A 14,865-nucleotide genomic window follows, 5' to 3' on the forward strand; every position below is an offset into this window, starting at 1 on the left:
TTGGGGGGGGGGGGAGGAAACAACTGCGTGCTATTTTTGAGAACTGTTCCTCACTTGCAAGTGTTTCTGAACAAGTCATCCATATTTGTTTCATTTTCTTCATTTTGTGTGTTTGTGCATCCGTAGGTTTCTACAGAAGCAACAAACAGGTAATGAAGGCAAACGAAGCCCTCACCAGAAAACTTGTTATGCTAAAAATAACAGCTAAAAGTCTGGTACACAGAAATATGTTATTAAGACAACTTATCTGTTGCATACAATATTTTTCACTTTAAGTAAATTCCCAGGTAAACGTTTCTAATAGAAAGGCAGAAGACACCAGAAGCAAAAATAGGTAATATACATGCACAGTTAAATATAGAAGTGTAAAGCATAATTTGTTACATAATCTCTATAATAAACATGATACTGAATGGAATAATTCCCTGTTTGAACTTTTTTTAATTACATATATGTGTGTGTGTGTGTGCGTGCGTGCGTCTGTCTGTGTCTGTGTGTGTGATAGACAATTTCACTAAAAATATCAATTAGTTATACTGATTCAAAAATACATAAAATGAGTAGTGCAAGTAAAAGACATTCATCAATATTCAGAGAAATATTTAAAATTTGGATTTACACCCACTATCCACAATAAACTGTCACCAAGTTATGGGCAAAAAACTTGAATCTTGTGAACATTCCAAGGTCCTCTCCTCACCCCTCAGAAAAGATTTTCCCACAAATTTCTTTATAATCATAATCTATGCCGGTTGAAAGGAATTTATATAAAATTTTATTAAAAAAAAACATTTTCCTAAAAATTATGAGGGAAAAACTTGGATCTTGTAAATTTTCTGAAGTCCTCCCCTGTTGCTTTCCGTGCATTTTTTTTTTATATTCGTTTCCTACACATTTTTTTAACATCTGTTGCACTATTTTTTAAAAAATTTTGTTTCCAAGTAATATTGTAAACATTAACCAAATATTGAATAACAAAAATAAAATATCACAAGGGGGCATTAGGATTTTAGAAATGATTTGATGGGGCATGACCAAAAATCGATTGGGAACTACTGATCTAGAGGATAGAGCAGTGACAAAGATTCAAAATGTGTGGTAGACAAGGAGTAAGAGAATGATCAAAGACAGAATGAAACACAAGAATAACTAGCAGTACAGGTGGGAAAGGTAAAGGTAGAGAGTGTGTATGTGTGTCTGCACACTCATGCATGTAAGGACTCGTATGCCTATATCCACATGGGCATGATGTATGAGCATGTGCGATATATATATATGTGTGTGTGTGTGCATGTGTGTGTGTGCAAATATATACATATATATATACACACACACACATAAATCATTCATCATCATCATCATCATCATCGTTTAACGTCCGCTTTCCATGCTAGCATGGGTTGGACGATTTGACTGAGGACTGGTGAAACCGGATGGCAACACCAGGCTCCAGTCTGATTTGGCAGAGTTTCTACAGCTGGATGCCCTTCCTAACGCCAACCACTCAGAGAGTGTAGTGGGTGCTTTTACGTGTCACCCGCACGAAAACGGCCACGCTCGAAATGGTGTCTTTTATGTGCCACCCGCACAAGCCAGTCCAGGGGCACTGGCAACGATCTCGCTCGAAAATCCTACAGGAGCCAGTCAGGCGGTACTGGCAACGGCCACGCTCAAAATGGTGCATCTCATGTGCCACCCGCACAAGAACCAGTCCAGGGGCACTGGCAACGATCTTACTTGGCTTGCCGGGTCTTCTCACGCACGACATTATATATATATATATATATACAGACACACATATACATACATATATATGTATATATTGTAAAAGAAAATTATAGTCATCAACTAAACTTGATTAAGGATGTGAATAACACCTACGTTGCTAGAAATAGGAGCTAAATTCTTGTCAAGTTTAGTTGACGATTATAATTTTCCTTTACAGTATAATGGTATAATGTTGCAAACAGCTGTTTTTATTAATTTATTATATATATGTATACACACACACACATGCATGCGAACATGCACACATGCACGTACATGCACACTCACACATGTTGACATTATAAGAATTTTCTAAACTCACAAGAGGACATGAAATAAATTATTGTTTGGAACTCTCAAAGTACACACATAAAACGTGTTATTATCTTTATCTTTATGTGCGTGCTTGGAGAATTCCCCAAAAGAAATACATATGTGCTGATAGACAGACAAAGGTAGATATGTCATGGAGATATATACACACATACCATATGTATATACATATATACATGTATGCAGAAATATAAACCCTTTTACATGTATGTATGTACATACACATATTTTGATATTTTCTTATCTCCTTATCACTCACTTTCATGCCACCCTTATCTCTATCACTCAGCCCTCTGTCATATGTGTTATCCATTGGTGGAAGAAAGAAAGAAAGAAAGAGAAAAAAAGATAGATAGATGTGTGTTTGTATATATATATATATATATACACACACACGAGGTAGTGTTGGTGAAGCATCGTGAGGTATAACTTTAAAGAATGTAGTTGCATAAAGCTAGAACCCGGGAAGATACAAAGTAAGCTACAAAAGGAAAAGGAAACAGAACAAGGTTACAGTTTTACCTTGTATTTCTATAGTTCGAGGTGAAGACCCCTTCTTCAGGACATTCCACTTTCTCAAATACCCTGAGGAAGGGGTCTTCACCCAACATATAGAAATACAAGGTAAAACTGCAACTTTGTTCTGTTTCCTTTTCCTTTTGTAGTTTACTTTGTACCTTCTCACATTGTTCTAGCTTTAAACAACTACATTCTTTAATATATATATTATGTATTATCATCTGTCACCTCCTCCCCTATGACTGCTCCTATTTTCCTTATATTCCCCCAAACTGAAACCCAGTAATGCTCATCCTTCCATCCATGTTCACCAATCACTGCTTTCACTTCTGTCCTCATCACCACCATCTCTCACTCACCTTTCCCAATCCAATAAATCTATCCCATCACCCAGCCATTCCTAATAATCTACCTTAATTATCCTGTTATCCACTTTCTTGTACATTCAGGGTGTATATCAGGGTACACAACTTGATACATCATCTTAGTTATATTTCTACCTTTCCTTGCTGGGGTAACCATGTATCTCCTCTCCAGCAACACAACTGTTTTTGTCCCACTTTCATACTTCAACCTCCCAACACCAGACACAAAACAAACTGATTTAATACTATGTCCCAACTCTGCCAAGGGAATTTGTCTTGCTAGTGATGTCACTAGTGCTGATGACATGAAAAGAGCAACCAGTGCACTCTGTAAAGAGTTGGTATTAGGAAGGGTGTCCATCTGCAGGAACCTTGCCAAAGCAAATACTGGAGACCAATGTAGTCTTCAAGATAGTCAGACCCTGTCCAACTGTTCAGTTCATGCAGCATGGAATACAGACATTACATGATGCTATGTATGTGTGTGTGTGAGAGAGAGAGAGAGAGAGAGAGAGAGTATGTACACACACATGGTGTTGTAACAAGTATTGCATGCAGTTGCAAAATTAAACAAAGCACTACAATAGTACAAGGTGGATAACACTACATAGCTTCAGGACAATATTCACTGGCATGTTTGAAAATGAACTGATATGGTGATTTGAATGAATTAATGCAAATATTGAAGAGAATATATAAATAGGAATGATGTGAATTTAAAAACACATATAAATGTATGAAAAAAAAACATACATGAACAATATCATACTCATTATCATTGTCATCTATTGACTACAACTGTGTTTGAACTGGAGCACGACAGATGTACCATATACCTTCCATTTTGTCACTCATGTTCTGAAATTGCCATCCTATATATTCATTCATGTAAGCATTTATCAACCTTCCATCATCCATCTGTCTTTCTAATTTTCTATATTACAATGCACAAATACACACACACACACACTCCACTCATGTATGCAGAACAAAAGGAGAGGTATCTGTCATTGTAGTTTTACTGGATTATTTTAGGTTTGATTTATGTAGTTTAATATTTTGCATTTTTAATAACATTCCTATATTTCAACTATAGTTAACCGAATACTTACTCTAGCAGAAATACACCTGAATTGATATAAAAGAAGAACATAAAACAGAAGTCCCATAAAAGCAATTTTGAATTAAGTTAGAACACCTTTGAAAAATGATTTGTTTTAAAACCTATCACAGCACTGATCAATACAACTACTGAGAGAAAATTCCACATTTTAAGTGTTTTCCTGCATATCTAGATTTCAATCCCCTACTCTTTTCAACTTCTTGCTGGCTTATTTAATATTGTAATGAACATTGTTAGTTTGTGTAATATTGAAATAAATATAATTCTTAGAGGAAATATTTAAGCTGATTTTCCCTTCACAATTCAAAATTACATCAGAATATTTCTGCAATTTATGAAATATTTAATATCATCACAAAAAATTACATTCACTTTACAAAAATATATTAATATTTTTGTATGTGACATATGCCACTTTATAGTACTCAGTTTCAAATTCTATTTAGTAAGCAGTCCAAAGGTTTATTACATTCTACAGAATTCCGTTTATTTCTATTTTTCACCAACTATCAATGCCATAGTGTATTTATATAATTGTGGCATCTCTGTATACTTCAGCTCCATATATAGTCTCTTCTCATATGAATAGTATGTTATTTGTGTGTGTGTGTGTGCGTGTGTGTTTTCTCACATCTTTCCGACCTTGTGTTTTAAGAAATGAGATGAGATAACAATAACTAACTTCACATTGGTTCTATTCTGACATTGTAAATCTCCTGAGAATGAGTTGCTCCAAAAATATTAGTCAATTACATTTTATCATAATCATACCTCCCAAACAGCTCAAGACATGTTCTCTTCTTGTGGTTTTCTCTCACAAACATGGAGGCATAAAGATGTAGTAATCAATCAGTGCACAAATACCAATATTGAATGAATATGGAGAACAAAGAAATTTATTTTTGCTAAGATATATCTGTTTTAGTTACTTCTTATCCTCACTTAATCCCTGACTGAGTAAACTTATGATCAAAGTGCATTTTCTGGTCTTACTACCCAGTTTTTCTTTTATGAATACTGTTAGTGACGTTAAGTAATGTCTCCTTTTTTAATGAAACTGGAGTGTAATTTGATGGAAATTTCACAGCTATTTCTAACAAGTTGAGTGATTACTTTGAAGTTCTCTCAGTAGCTCAAGGTATTAAAAATTGTACATTAAACTTGGTGATGATCACACTGAGTGTGTTATTTCATTAACTAATGCATTTAAAATACTATAATTAATAGCTTTCCTTTCACTTCACCTGTTATATTAATTTCTTTTTTTAGGAAAGAAAAATTTTCAGAAATTTTTTTATCAACTGTGTAACTAACTGTTTTAGCCTCTTCTAATCTATATTTCTTTAAATCAAGATCAATTTAGTAACATTTATTGAATCAATTTTCAAAATACTTCCATTTGCATGTCTTCATCTCCAAGTCATTTACATAGAATAGACAGAATCTTTCTATTACTTTTGTATTATATAAGCCAAATGTGGCAGCACTATTTCCTCTAGGTTACAGAAAAGCATGCCTGTATCATTACAGGCAATTTTTCTTTAAAGGCATACAGGTTTCTTCTTTTCAGCTGTTGTTTTTTGAAAAGCTTAATGCTATTTATCTCCTCCTCTGTTATACTCTGAAATCGTACTTTTACTTCATTGTTTTTGTGAACGTATGTCTGCCTTCAAGAATTAAACTCAACCAATGAATACAACTTTCTGTTTCTTTTATCATATATTTCAAAAACTTCCAATTCCTCTCCCACTGATTTTATTTTCTGTGCTCTATAACTATGTTAATTTAAAGATTCATTTATAAAAATTTCAGTTTTAAAGAATTATTGACACATTTAATAGATTTGTTCATTCTCATGTATGGAATCTTTACAGAAAAGATAAAATAATTTTTAGATAATATAATGAATAAACTGAACAAAAATATAAAACTGAATATAAAGAAATAAAATAAATTTTGCAATGCAATTGGACATAGAAAAAATATTTTCATTAAAACTGAGAGTTTTCGTGAAAATAGGATGAAAGCAAGCAAGTGTTATTTATTGTGACAGAGAAAGAGTAAATAGAATAAATTTCTAGATAAGAGAACTGGAAGAAAAATATAATAATAGAGAGAAACCTAGCAAGACATGTTTCAGTTGAAGAAAGGTACCATTATGTTAATGAAAGTGTAGAAGTTGTAGGGAAAAAAAACAAATTTTTCATAATGGGAGGTTTTTGTTTTTTATCAGTTCATGCTGAGATAAAAAAATTAAAAAAATCTATTCAAAGAAACCTTAAGAAAACAAGACTTTGTGCGAGTTTGAAACAAACATTGACGGCAAATGGGTTTATTTTATATGTGAAACTTCATTCTGCAAGGAACTTGACAGTAGAGAATCAAGTGAAATATGCATGATTTCTGTAGAACTCTAATCTTAAAGTAGTTGTGACAGTACTAAATTGCATCACTGCTAAATTCCAATTGTAGTAAATCGCCACTCTACTAAACTACTTAAGTTAATCAGATGTGAACTTGTATGAAGCTGTCAAAGCAAAATGCAAGTTCTTTTCTTTTGTATAATTTATTGTATTTTGTTGTAATCTGTTGTATTTTATGTATTTGTAGCCATTCTTCGTGTTATTTATGCAACTACATGCTTATAGCTTTTTGAAGCACATAAAAATACACTAATATTCATACATACACACATACAAGACACATAAATAAATGCGTGAACATACATATATACAAATGTATATAATAATATGAAGGCATATAGAGATGTATAATATTTCCAGACCATCAGAGACCAATAAACAAACAAATAAGTAGAGGCAAGTACACAAATTTCAACATATACATACACATGCATAAGCACACACCCCACTCGCACATATGCATGCACATATAAACATACAGCCACACATAGCGGTAGTCACATAAAACTATGCGGAGGTAGAAATAAATATGTATTGGCACACACTCATACATACAAACAAATGCATTTACATGATTACTTATGTGCAGACTCGTACAATGAAAAACAAGACATGACCACAAAAACATATATATATAAAACAAAGCTAACTTCACATGCAGACACAAAAGGCTATATATATGTATATATATATATATATAAATATATATATATATATATATATAGAGAGAGAGAGAGAGAGAGAGATAAACGCACACACAAAATAAAAAAAAAACATACATTCAAATAGACACCTCATTTAGTCAATAACAAAAGAATACTCAATATAAAATGGCAGAAAGTAATACATATTTATAATGAAAGATTAAGTGAAGCCATTTAATGCTTATGGAAGTGTAAGCCATTTTGCTCGTTTCTTTTTCAGTTAGGGGCACAATCATTAAATCAAATTACATACATTTGCACATATGTGCAAATCAGTCATTATCACTAGATTGTCATTACCATGTCCTCTACTAGTCAAATAGAAATCTCCATGAAGTATTTTTCCATTCCTCTTTATGAGTAAGTTACAAGGAGGATCAACTAGAATTTTTTTTAATCTCTTTTCTTTTGCTTTCAGAATATTTTATTGCAAGTGCATTAATAAACTTCTGCTGCAAATTGGGTTTATGGTCACCTGATTGTTAATGAACATGTTCTTACAGTGAATTATTTGTCATGTGTCAATATAAAGCTTTCCAAGATCATTACCATCGTTGTTTCTGCTTTATATATCATCTTTTCTGTTATGCGGTCATTTTATGTTCCATGCATATTTTAGAAGTATATGTATGTGTGTATACATATGTATATATATATATTGTAAATAATCTGTTTCCACACAGAGCATTGTACATTTAACTCATTGGCTCAATATCCATAAATATCTTACATCTTGTCAAAATGATTTCATTCAAAATTTCCCTATGCCTTCTTGTTTATTTCCTCTCTCCTCAGATAACTGAATAATACTTCAGATTATCTCTTTCCATTATATTATTAAAATCTTAGCTTTCACAAAAACTTTTGTTTTACAAAATGTTCCTAATTTATATTTTCTTATTCTTTAAATCGTATACTTTCTAACAAAGATCAAATTGTACAAATTCTTATATTTGTATATGTTGGAGGCAGAAATCAATTCATAGCAAGATAGTCTCCTTGAAGTTAATTATCACATTCGTGACAACATTCCTAACAAGAAATATTGTATTTTAATTAATTTTCAAAGTAATTAATAACTTGGAAGATTTTAGTGAAATAATTTCAACTTCTTCATTTCTTGGTGCAATAATCTCATGTTTAGAATATATTCTGACAAAAATACAAATGTATACGTACTTAAATTTCACATTATTATTCATATAGTAACAAGAATGTGAACAAGATGAAAATTTAAATATGAAAACTTTACAAATAATAATATATCTACTCATTTGTCATATAGGAAATGTATAAATCAAATAAATCAAACGTTAAGCTTTGCATCATAAAATGTTAAGCTTTTCATTATTAAACCATTTTCTTAATAAATTTACATTTCACATCATGTTTCATAAAATATGATTTACTCAGAATAATAACAAAAAAAAATACAATCAACAACCACAATAGTGATGCACCAGGATAGTAACAGCCCACTAGTTGAAACTAGTAAAAAAGTATTACAAAATATGTGATAGCAGCTACCACAAAATTAAACGTCATCAGTACTAACATAAAAACAGTTAGCATTAAGATCATCGGTAATTTTTGTTTTTGTCTTCTAAATGGCACTTTATATGAAGACTTTTCTCCTGTGAACTACTTTCTGTTTAAATAACAGAAAGGAATTTTTTTATAATAACATAGGGTGACAACCTTACCGAAAAGATATGAAATATATTATCAGTGCATCACTATAAAAATCAAAAATATTTTACTGGGGTACATCATAAAGAAGCGTATGAATTATGCATTATACCCACTCTGCAAACTCTCTAACAAGCAACTGTATTTTATAATGATGTGTTCATTGTATGTGTGTATGTTTTTATTTCTATTTTTATTAATGTTTTATTTATTAATAATAGTTGACTGAAAATTTTGTATTACAGAATTCTATATTAGCTACTGTTGATGCATTCAGAAAGGCATAAATAATTGATAAATGATTCCAACTGAATCAAAAACAATAGGCCTATTTGCAACAAAAGAAATATATTCTGCAAACAGAGCAAACATATGAGCCAAAGTGTCAGGGAGTATTTGACATTATAAAACTGGACAAAACCAAACAACAACTGCAAAAGTCAATAGCGATATCACTTTACAAAATCAAATTGATATCAAAACTGTGCCATTCATAAATTTGTAAAGAGATGTGTAGCTCTCTAGTGAAATAAAGGCCAAAATATCTTCTTCGTGTCCCTTACACAGTGGTTGGCTAAATGTTGATTGTTCTGAAATTTTGAATTCATTAATACAATAGGAGTTTGAGAAGAAATATTCTGAAAACAATTCCTTTGTAAGTTGATGTTAGGAATTTTTGGTCGATGGAACAATGTGCAAAGTCAACTTGAAATGTAATCCAAGACTTCATTCAGCATCAATTGTTTTCATATTTGAATGTATAAGAATTACGTGATATTTTTCAGAAATATATGGTACTTATTATTATAGCTAGGTTGTTATCTGAAACTAAAGCCTTACAATTGTAGTTTTCTTGCCAAAGATCTCGAGAAAAACTGGAAAATTTAAAAGATTAAAAACATTCACATGAGAAGGTACTTGCAATATATATAACTAATAAAGGGAAACATACATGTAATCCCTCTTTCTTTCTCTCTCTCTCTCTCTCTCTCTCTCTCTGTCTTCATTTTTATATTCCTTTTTTTTCATTCTTGCATGGATAGGGTAAGCATCTATACATACATCCAACCCACTCTTATACAATGTGTGGTAGCCATATATCTATTCTATAGCAAGACACTTGTTCTGTCCCTGTATTACACTTTCAACTCAAAACAACTGGCATCAACCCGACTCTCCATCTACTACGACCCCATTCAGATGAGGGAGGTTTGTGTTCTTCTTTGTTTTGCAAGTTACTTAGTGGCCTCATAGTACTGGGGTCATGAAAAAAAAATACACCTCAAACACCTGTAAAATGGTTGGCATTAGGAAGGGGATCTGACTGTAGAAACCATACCAAAGCAGACATTGGAGATTGACACAGTACTCTGGTTCATTGGATCATGTCAAACTGTCCAATTCTAACCAACAAAGAAAGTGGCAGGTAAATGATGATGATAATAATGATATATATAACATATATATATACACATACATGCACACATCTATAGAAATACACACATTATATGCATATGATGTAAATACATACATATATACATACATACATGCATGCATACATACATACATACATACATACATACATGTATGTAAATAAGCACTTCATGTAAATATTATGTATGTGTATGTATCTCTTTATGTTTACAAATGTATTTGAAAAAAGAAAGAGTAGGCATTATTTTTTAGTATACTTCATTTACACTAAGTCACTGATTCCTCCCATGGTTACTTAATATTTCATAAGCCTGCATAAGTTTGCATAAGTTTCAATTTGCTACCAGAAGTCTGATTTAATATATATGCATGAAAAGTGGGTAGTTATAATGCGAATCATCAACTCTACAGAAATATGTCTACAAATTAAAAATCTTATTTGGCAAGCATGAGATCGTTGCTAGTGCCGCTGGACTGGCTCCTGTGCAGGTGGCACATAAAATACACCATTTTGAGCATGGCCGTTGCCAGTACCACCTGACTGGCTTTCGTGCCAGTGGCATGTATAAGCACCCACTACCCTCTCGGAGTGGTTGGCATTAGGAAGGGCATCCAGCTGTAGAAACTCTGCCAAATCAGATTGGAGCCTGGTGTAGCCATCTGGTTCACCAGTCCTCAGTCAAATCGTCCAACCCATGCTAGAATGGAAAGCAGACGTTAAACGATGATGATGTATAGAATTTTTCTTGCATTATGATATATTTTTTTATCTTATAGTTTTGTTTGCTTTTGCTTTTTTCTCTTAGCCTCTCTGTACATGTCAATAAAACTTTTCCCTGGTTGTTGTTGATATCATCATAGCTTTTAATTGACTAATAGCTACTTAGAATGGCAGGATATGTCTAAGGCTACAATATGAAACAGTAATGTGTTTGATAAATATCATAAAGGCACTTTCAGTCAGAATTGTTGAAATTTTTCCAAGTGAGTACTGATTTATGTTATCATACTGAAAGGATCCAATGAGGAGCCTCTATGTGGCCACTTGCCCTGCTAGAAATAACACCCTAATCTCTCTTTTATAACACCTTGCCATTTTAAATAATTAAGTAAACTCTAAATATCCAAAGGGATAAATCTTTCACCAGAATACCTTTGTTCATATACCTTCTTAGTCAAGAATAACCTGGGTTAAATAACAACTATGCCAAGATCTTGCAGCATGTAACATACAAACCCCAAATCAGCTGTTTTAAACCTTTGCAAAGTCGAAATGTAATATGTTAGATTGATTGATCAGCTGTTTTATTATCCAGTTTTAAAGCAGCAGAAGATAACGAAGCAGCTTTTACATGGACAGAAACCATGCTAAGTGTCACTCCATAAGTCATTCCCCTCTGAAAACATTATGCTTCTTTTCTCTTTGGACATTGCTGGTGTATGGCATCAGATAGATAAGACTTTCATTCTTCATTTACTTTGCTTCTTCCCTTATGGATAGAATATTCTTCTTTCAAAATTTTTCAGACAGAAGCTTATTAATTCTAAGATCTGTGAAACACTATCAGAAGCAGTTTAACAATGATTCTTTAACAAGAGTCCCTTTTGTCTGTCTTTTGAAGAGCTGTTGAGAAACCAAATTTACTGATTTTCAGTGAATTTTCTCTATGACATACACCGATATAACTGATGGTTACTCTTCCCTATGCAAAGCTATCATGTTGAAAAATTCATCTTGCTCAATTATTTATATGTTCACAAGCAGAGTAGTAAAAAAAATTCTATACAACAGTTCATTCAGTAGTTTGTCTTTTTATGGTTTACAGTGGCTTGTCTGTTTAAAGCAATGGTCTTGTTTCATCATCTGCTGAAGCTGTTTCTTTCTTCAAGCCTGTTGGAAACCTTAGGATTCTTTTAGATATTTTTTATATATCCTTGTTTGTCTTTATTTTCTTTATTTAATTCATAGTTTTTTTTATTATCTATTTTTGGTGGAGGTCCAGTAAGTAATAATCTCTATAAGCAATTTGAAACCTTTCATCTTCATCAAGCGATTTTTTTTCTACCACTGGGAATGACATTTTTGTTAACCCCCCCCCCATCTCTCACTCTCTCTCTCTTTCTCTATCTGGGACATATACACTTCATATAGCTTCTATTGTTAACATAATTTCTCCCAGTTCTATGTCATTGTCTTGCATATATATAATTTACATCAAATCAACTTGCAAATATCTCTATCTTGATTGATTCCAGTGAGATTTATGAGAATTAAGGCTGGTCAGTGTTGGAGTGCTTCTAGTGATATTCTGAGCTCTGTCATTTTAGGCAATACTTTATTAAATCTACAATTTTATGGTCTGAGAGGATTTTAGGTGTCAGCTACACATTATAGGTGAATTGTGCATTATCTGCAAAGCAGAGATCAAGAATAACTACTGTTTCTGATTAAGTAGAGGATTATTTGCTCAATGAACAATATGTTGGCAAAGTCAAGAATAGACACTTCTTTGTCAAAAGAATGTAACACCCTGAAGACTCACACACATGCATACACACACACAGATACACATACACACATACGTACATACACACACCAAAAACATAAAAATATATTGCTATGTTGCTGCAATATTGGTTTCCAGCTTTGGCACAAGTTCAGGAATTTTGGAGAGTGGGTAAGCCAATTACCGCATTTTAATGTGTATAAGGAACCCTTGTGTATAAGGAATCCCCTAATTTTGGGGACTTAAAATTTGGAAAAAAAAATTTTGTATGGGATTATAATATTATCCATGAATAAGTAACACCCATATTTTTTTAACCTAATTTTTGACAATAAAGGGTTCCTTATACACGTTAAAATATGGTACATCAACCCCAGTGTTCAACTGGTACCTATTTTATAAACTCTGAAAGGATGAAAAGCAAAGTTGACCTCAACAAAATTTGAACTCAGAATATAAAGACAAACAAAATGCCACTGTTTTTCCCAGTATGCAAACAATTTTGCCAGCTCACTACATTGTGTTGATGAGATACAAATATTTCTATCTTTCTGAAATTTTTCCATAAATTTTGAGCAATGGATTTGAGCTATCTAACTCATCTGTTGGATGTTATGTTGTACCTATCACACTGAATTGCTTTTGAAGTGCAATAAATGTGTTTGTGTGTCAACAAACTAAATGCTGACATCTGTCTAGAAGTGCCTAGTAAATCTACCATTTCATTGTATAAACATATTGAATTATTTCTAGCTTTCCATTTTAAGCTCTTACTTTACAGATATTTTTTTAAACAAATCATTCCAACCATAAAATATCAGATAAGAGCAAATACTCAGACTTTCTTCACTTAACACAAAAATACTGCTTACAAATCTGTCAGAATGCACAAGTACTTGCAAGCACATGCACACACACACACACATGTATACAAATCTTTTGGACAACAACCAAACAAATGCTTGGCAGATAAACTTATAGTGATCAACAACTTGTATAAAATTATATACTCTATATAATGTCTTTTACTCTGTATTAAGCACATTTCTCTCCAGAAGTGCATCCTAATGGAAATTTCTTCCTAGTTATTTTGACTCTAATCAGTAGCTGGCAAACATTCTAATCAACTGCACTAACAGCTATTAGAAAGCTTCTCCCATGTATAACAGTTTCCTACTCTATATTATCTTATAGGTAAAATAAAAAAAAGAAATCTTAACATACTTCCATGTTAATGTTAAATTTAGTTAATATATTGATACATTTTATAAAAGTATTGACTAGTTAACTGATAAGCAGTTTATTAGTTTGCATTATGTTTAAATACTATCAATGGTAAGAATGTAAAATATGTAATATGAATAATAACCTAGTGTGTAACTTCCTGTTGGATTTGTTTTATTTATATTATTTTGAACAACAAATAAAGGGATTTCTCAGACATTCTCAAGCATAGTACTTTGAGACTCACAAACAAGTTGCTTGTGTTGTGCAAGTGTTCGTATCAAAATATCTGCACAGAATTTCAGGGGTCTGCATGGAAGAATGTGCACCATTTTGATGGCTTCTTCTTGATACTTTTACAGCACACCAAACCATATTGAATGACTGGTATCCGATCTTCCTTTCAGGATCATCAGTCACATTTACATGACTTATTAGTGTTGGTTCCAAATTTAGGCACAAGGCCAGCAATTTGGGGGAGGGGGCAACTTGATTGCATCGTCCCAGCTGATTAATTGAGTACTTATTTTATCGGATGAAATACTACTAAGCATTTCACCCGGAGTGCTTGCAATTCTGTCAGCTCCCCACCTTACATGAGTTATTAATATTATTATATATTTATAGGAGAACCAGATATGCAGGGATTTAGTTCAGCAGAGTAGAAACTGATGTAGTAATAGTAGATGAGTAGGTGGTGAGATACTGTACATAAGTGGGTTAGTGATTGTAATGAGTTGGTAAATGAAGGTCTGCTTATCAATCAGGATGATTTGA

General features: G+C 32.5%; 1 protein-coding gene across 9 annotated transcripts in view; it reads right to left on the minus strand.

Annotated features, from left to right (window-relative positions):
- The window catches only part of LOC106882502 (bone morphogenetic protein 1), a 987,136-nt gene that overhangs the window by 718,093 nt on the left and 254,178 nt on the right, over positions 1-14,865 (minus strand). The gene's annotated exons all lie outside the window — the stretch shown is intronic.

This window comes from Octopus bimaculoides, chromosome 4 (assembly GCF_001194135.2).
Source record: "Octopus bimaculoides isolate UCB-OBI-ISO-001 chromosome 4, ASM119413v2, whole genome shotgun sequence".
Classification (NCBI taxonomy): domain Eukaryota; kingdom Metazoa; phylum Mollusca; class Cephalopoda; order Octopoda; family Octopodidae; genus Octopus; species Octopus bimaculoides.